The following is a 7,520-nucleotide window of genomic DNA, read 5'->3' on the forward strand; positions in this document are numbered from 1 at the left end:
AGACTAAAATTCTTCAAGGCCAAGCCGCAGTCTAACGACTGAAACAAGTAAACGATAAAAGATATATATTTATTAGTTTAATATTAAGATTTTTTTGAAGCAAATTAAGACGGCGAGCTGGCAGAATCGTTTGCACACCAGGCGAAACGCTTAGCGTTATTTCGTCTGCCGTTACGTTCTGAGTTCAAATTCCACCGAGGTCGACTTTGCCTTTTATCTTTTCGGGGTCGATTAAATAAGTACCAGTTACGCACTGGGGTCGATGTAAATCGACTTAATCCCTTTGTCTGTCCTTGTTTGTCCCTTCTATGTTTAGCTCCTTGTGGGCAATAAAGAAATAGATATTATTTAAAGCATCTTTTTTTTTTCAAATATTTGTGAATTTTAGAGTCACTGATTTACGTTTCATAATCGACAAGCGTAAGTACTTCTTACACATAGCTTCAAAATTGTGCTGCAATGTTTATGGTACTTTGGAAAAACTTTGAGAACGGTGAGAGGAGGGTGTCCTAGCTTATTCTGAGTTTTTGCAAGACAGTGGACTCTGCTAAAGGTGGTGATGTTATATGCCAATTATTCTCAGACTATAGTCCAACAATCCGTTCGCCGAGCTGTCAATAATAGGTATGAGATCAAACGACGGAAATAACGTCTCCATGTTGATTTGCTGTTGCCGGTTCGGATGTGCTGTTGCTGTACTCATTTTTGTTGTCCTAGTTGTTGTTGTTGTTTCTACTGCTGCTGCTGCTGCTGTTGTTGTTGTTGTTGTTGTTGTTGTTGTACTTTTGCGTTTCTGAACTTCACTCAGTTTGAATGATATTGGAGAATCAGTATTTGGAGAGAGAGAGAGAGAGAGAGAGAGAGAAACAGAGACAGACAGACAGATAGACAGACAGATAGACAGACACACAGACAGACACACAGACAGACAAAGAGACAGGCAGATAAACAGAGAGACAGACAGGCAGACAGAGTGAGAGAGAGAGAGAGAGAGAGGACAGGGTGAGTGTCAGAAGAGATAAGGTAGAGAGTGGGAGGAAATAAGGTAGAGCGGTGGGAGGAGAAAGAAGAGAAGAAAAAAGATGGGGAAGGGGAGGAGGAACATTAGAGTTTTTGGGAAAACAAAAAAACAAAAGAAACAAAAAGAAAAACAAAATGTAAAAACGATAATTAGAGGGAGATGAGTTGAGTATATGTATGCGTGCGTGTATATATATATATATATATATATATATATATATATATATATATATATATGCATGTATATGAGTAAACATATATGCACGTGTGTGTGTGTGTGTGCGCGCGTGCGCGTGTGGTTGTGGTATGACAGAGAGAGAGAGAGACAGCGAATGAATCGTTACCATGGTAACCGACATCTTGCTGATTTTAAAAATAAAAACCCAGCGGAAGTTGCATCTCAGATGTCGAATATTATATTTCCAATTGACGATTAAATGACATGATTGTAATTACTCTAATTATTATTATTATTATTATTATTATTATTATTAGGGCGGGAAATGGGCAGAAACACTAGAATGCAGGATTAAATGTTCTGCAGCGTTTCGTTACTGCCTCTTTGCTTTCTGCGTTTGACATCTCACCAAGGTCAACTTAGCTGATAATCATTCCGGAATCGATGAAATAGCATACCAATAATGCGCTGGGGGAAGGGCGATTGACTCGACGATACTGTCTTGCATACACACACACACACACACAAGCATTGGTGTTCGTGGCTTTCGGATTATGTCATAAAGTCTTGGCTTTGAGAATGTTCAGAAATGATAATGGTGCTGGTGGACAATGGTCGGAGACTGGACCGTTCTCATTTCGTACCTTTGAGTGGGTGGTACGGGCCGAAACACTTATAGAGTTGCTTTATCACTTTCCCTGCCGCTGGTAAGAGGTCTGGCACCAAACCAAGTTGTTACGGCAGCAACTCTTGGCAGTTTGTTGAACTGATTTATGGCCTCCAATCTAAAACTGAACTAAATTGATCTGGTACGTATTTTCGACTTTTGGATGAAGTCACTGGTCGACTGTGGTCCCGAGCGTATTTCAAGGGAACAGTTTTGTTTTTTAAAGGGGGCAATACTTTTATGAGTATTATATGATGTTTTTCATCGCTGGGAACAATATTGGTTAAGGGGTGGTTCCTCACTCCCAAAACTCTGGAGTTCCCAAACCAGATCGCCGCTACTAGATTTAGTTGAAAGTCATATCCAAGATAGATGAACTGGGTAGTGTTTAAATACAATGGCCTGTGCCCTAAGTGCAGCAGGATGTTGTGAGTAGCTAATCAAATACCTTAATTACTCGGGCAATGTTAACCTTCTTAATTGTTTAATTAATTAATTCTTCTGTATATGTTAAACTATACGCAGGCTTTATCTGAAACAATTTCAGAAGTTCAGTGAGAAATTATGTGTACATATATATATATATATATATATATGGGCAAATAAATAAATAAAAATACAGGAAAAAAACAAGAAAAGTCAATTAGACCTTTGTACACAGTGAATCTATTAGATTGACACTCAGTGGAAGTTTTAGATGGAAAACTAGGAGTGGGGAATGACGTTTCAAGTATGGCTCTTTGTCGAGAAAAGGAAATAGGCCAGAGAGGAGGGAAAGGAGGAAGGGGCAGGTAGTCCGAGAAAACCATACATACATGCATACATATTATCATGTTCCTCCCTCTTCTCCCTTTTCTTCTTCCTCACTCTGTTATACGCTTTCCTTTTTCTTATCATCAGAATTGGTGGCTGAGCTACCAGGTTATTGAATTCATAACTTCAGCGACGGAGTGAGTTAGCCAGGCAAAGTAACATATATATATTGACACGTAATCGTCATTACAATAAGTGTCCTACAACATGGCGTTTGCCATAATTTCACAATCATAATTTAGAAGAAGAAGAGAATAAACTAAACAAATAAGTATAACAGAATAACAGATCCAATGAAATGATGGAACTGAACAAGAGTAATAGTTTATCAACGTCAAATAGATATATAAGAGAATGGTTAAAACAAAACAAGTATAAGCGATTAATACTGCAGAATAGGATTGTGTGGCAGGGGGTTAAGCATATTCTTAGGGGAGATAACTCGCTATCTTGATGTACGTTGCTTACCGTTGGAGTAAAACTCTGAATTGCAGTTACTTCCCCCTTTTGTCCCCAGTGTTATAGGGTTCTGTAAAAGACAAGTCGTCGGTACAGCCTTTTCAGGTCTGAGTATTAGGAATGGATGCCTTTTTCCTGTTACTTGTTTCAAGCATTTGACTGCGGCCATGCTGGGGCACCACCTTGAAGGGGTTTTAGATCGGATTGAATTGACCCCAGGGCTTTTCTTATTTTCAAGCCTGGTACTTATTCTATCGGACCTTTTTGTGGCCGAGCTATTAAGTTAGAGGGCCGTAAACAAACCAACACTAGTCGTCAAGCAGTGTTGAGGAACAGACACACATACAAAGATACACATACACACACACATACATGTGTGTGTGCATGCTTGTTTGTATGTATATATATATATATATATGTGTGTGTGTGTGTGTGTGTTGTGTCTCAGGAGAATCATAGTGCCTTTCAGATAAGTAATCTTGCAAACAAGATGCAAGAACGAAGGATATATATATATATATATATATATATATATATATACGCACACACACACAATTTTATATATATATATATATATATATATATATATTATATATATATATACGCACACACACACAATTTGAGAAAGCAATATCTCCGTAAATGATTGTTAACAATCCAGGCAGCTTATATATGTGTGTGTGTGTGTGTGTGTGTGTGTGTGTGTGTGTGTGTGTGTGTGTGTGTGTGTGTGTGTAAAGACAGGCTTCTTTCAGTTTCTGTCTACCAAATCCACTCACAAGGCTATGGTCGGCCGGGGGCTATAGTAGGATGCATAAAGAAAATGAGAAGAAAAAACAAAAAGAAAGAGAAAAAAAAAACAGGTGATATAGAATAATAATGATAATGTAGAATAGTTATGACAGAATGGCAGAAGAGAAGGATCAATGATTAGAACAACGGAGGTGTAACAACAGATTAATAATACTGAATAGGAATAGAGGTCGATATAATCAAATAGACCCCTTCTTGCAAAAATGTCAAGCCTAATACCTATAGAGTAGGGCGATACAAGGAGAGATAAGGGGTTTGGGGACGAAGGGAACAGAAAACAAAACTATTATTAAATACAGCTGCACCAAACAGTGAAATCTCTGTTTAGTCCTATGTCATTCATAATCTCCAACAGAGATGTTCTCGTAATAACAATCACGTCTTTATTTTTTGTTTGTTTCGTTTTCGTTTTTTTGCTGTTGTTTCTTTTTATTGTTTTTTTGGGGGGAGGGAGTGGCGAGGCGGGTTCTTGTATGAGTATGCAGGTGCTGGTGAAGAACCTTGCCTTGCAACCATGTGGTTCCGAGTTCAATCCTACCGCGCGACACACCTTGGGTAAATGTTTTCTACTATACCCTGGGTCAGCCAATTCCTTGTCAGTGAATGAAACCTGTTTTCTCTCTCTCTCTCTCTCTCTCTCTCTCTCTCTCTCTCTCTCTCTGTGATTGCTTTGATAACAGGTATTTGTTTGCATCTCTGTAACCTAGCAGTTCGCCAAAGGTAATCAATAAAATAAGTACCACTTTTAAGTACTAGAATCGATTTGTTTGACTAAAATCTTTAAAGTTGGTGCTCCACTATGGTCGCGGACTAATGACCGAAACATACGATAAGATATATAAAAGCGTGGCTGTAGAGGTAAGAGGTTTGCTTCTCAACCACATGGTTCTGAGTTCAGTCCCACTGCATGGCACCTTGGGCAAGTGTCTTCTACTAAGGCCTTGGGCCAACCAAAGCCTTGTGAGTGGATTTGGTAGACGGAAACTGAAAGAAGCCCGTCGTATGCGAGTGTGCTTGTATGTGTCTTTGTGTCTGTGTTTGTGCCCCACCCCATCACCGTTTGACAACTGGTGTTGGTGTGTTTACCTCCCTGTAAATAAGTCCTGGGGTCGATTTGCTTGACTAAAACACTTCAGGCAATGCTCCCGCACGGCCGCAGTCAAACAATTGAAACAAGTAAAATAATAAAAGAATGTGTGTGTGTGTGTGTGTGTGTGTGTGTGTGTGTGTGTGTGTGTGTGTGTGTGTGTGTACGAATGAGAGAAAGAGAGAAGAGGGGAGAAAGACAAGGCGACTTAGAGCAAACTTATACAAAATATGTAAACGAAAAAATGCGATGGCTTCACTCATTTGCATATCAGTACATTTCGCTGGCAGTGAGTAAATTACTGGGACTGCATGGGTCGGGGGAGCAATCTAGAATCACACACATAACGTTTAATAATCGTGCGATATATATATAAAAAAGATTTTTTATTTAAAAAAAAGAAAAGAAAAAAACTGCCTTCACTCCATCTCTCTCTCTCGCTATTTCTCTCTCTCTCTCTTTATCTGTCTATCTGTCGTTTTATCTATTTGTCTGTCTGTCTGTCTGTCTTTCTATCCAGGACAAAACCCCGAGAACACCGAAATTACCAAACACGCTGTCCTACAATATTTCCTCTCCAATTATCTTTCCTCTTTCTGTCCCATTCTTGTACTATTCTATTCTCTCTATCTCTCCCCCTCTCCCTCTCTCTCTCTCTCTTTCACTTACTCTCTTACTATCCGTTTCGCCCTCTCTTCTCTCTCTCTCTCTTTCACTCACTCCCTTATCTCTTTCACCGTCTCTAACTCTCTCTCTCTCATTTTAGTTTGCTTTCACTCTATCTCTCCCCCTCTCTCTCTTTCATTGTCTCTCTTTCACTTACTCCCTTACTATCCGTGTCGCCCTCTCTTCTCTCTTTCACTCACTCCCTTATCTCTTTCACCGTCTTTCACTCTCTCTCTCTCATTTTAGTTTGCTTTCACCAAATCTCTCTCACTTACGCTCTTAACAGTCTTTCTACACACGCACACAAAAATATTAATACACATACACACAAGACACGCACACACACACAAACACACACACATATTCCTCCCTCTTTGGTTGTCCTTCCCCCCTCTCTTTCTACGTCTCTATATATCTTTCTCTCCTCTCACTTTCTATCTATCTATCGCCCTTATATCATGACCTCTTTCTCTTACTTCCATTTTCCATCTCGTCTTCTTCTTCTCACATTCTGCCAATGCTTCTCTCTCTCTCCTTCTCTTGCATGTGTTTGCACGCCTTTGTGTGTGCGTGCATATCTATATATGTATATATATTGTATGTTGTGTATATCTATGGATGTATGTGTGTATCTATTCGCCTATATCTGGTTATCTCTCTGTCTCTATACCTCTTTAACCGTCCATAGATTCGCCATTTTATTTTAATTTTCCCAATTGCTCTTCTTCTCTCTCCTTCCTCTCTCACGTTTTCTATCCTTTCACCTTTTTACCACACGCTCTCCACCCTCTCTCGCATGTTCTAACCTTTCACCTTTTGCCTCTCACTCCTCTGCCTCTCGAATTCTTTCCATCCTTTCACCTCATTGTCTCTCTCACTCTCCCACGTCCCTCACATTCTATCCTTTCACCTTTAACCTCCTCACTCTTCTCTCTTTGCCACCTTTTTACCTTCTACTACTCTTCTCCCTCTCTCATTCTTTCAATCCTTTCACCATTTGCCACTCTCTCTCCCTCACTCCTACCTCTGTCTATCAGGTTTTCGCTTCTTTCTCCGCGCCGCTTACTCTCTTCCCTCCCTCACATTTTTCTCTTTTCTCCCTTTGCCACTCATCCTTCGCTCTCATATTTCCTCTTACCTTTCACTCTCACTCTCCTCCCCTTTTTCTTTTCTATTGTCTCTCACCTTTTTTCTTTACCTTTCTATTTCTCCCTCTATCTCACTCTCTGTTTCTCCTTTCTCTCCTATCACTCTCCTTTTCTAACCACCTTTCCCTCCTTTTCTCCTCTCCTTCCCTCCTATTCTCCTCTCAGTTCTCTCTTTCCTTTTCTCCCTCTCCCATTCACTTTCCTCTCTCTGATTTTCCTCCATTCACTTCATTCTCCCTCCTACTCCTTCTACTCCAAAACTTCTCACACTACTACTACTCTTACTCTCCAGACGACCACAGCCAGTCCGTCGTGTCGAGTCGCTTTACTGCACGTCACGTGATACCTATTGTTATAACACACACCTCTTTCCCTCCTCACATCACACACACACACTCACTTACTCACACTCGCACTTACTCTCACACTCACACATTTACTCACACAATCGCATACACACTCACCTAGATCTAAAGATAGGAAAGAGAGGAAGAAGTAGAAAGAGGGAGCGGAGTTCAAATCACTCTCTCCTCCTCCTCTTCTCACTCACTCTTATATTACAACTGCTTTTCTGTTGAGAGGTGTGGAAAAATCATTATACATACATAAATATATACTTCTTACACACACACACTCATATATATATATATATATATATATATATATATA

Source organism: Octopus bimaculoides, chromosome 24, assembly GCF_001194135.2.
Source record: "Octopus bimaculoides isolate UCB-OBI-ISO-001 chromosome 24, ASM119413v2, whole genome shotgun sequence".
NCBI lineage: Eukaryota > Metazoa > Mollusca > Cephalopoda > Octopoda > Octopodidae > Octopus > Octopus bimaculoides.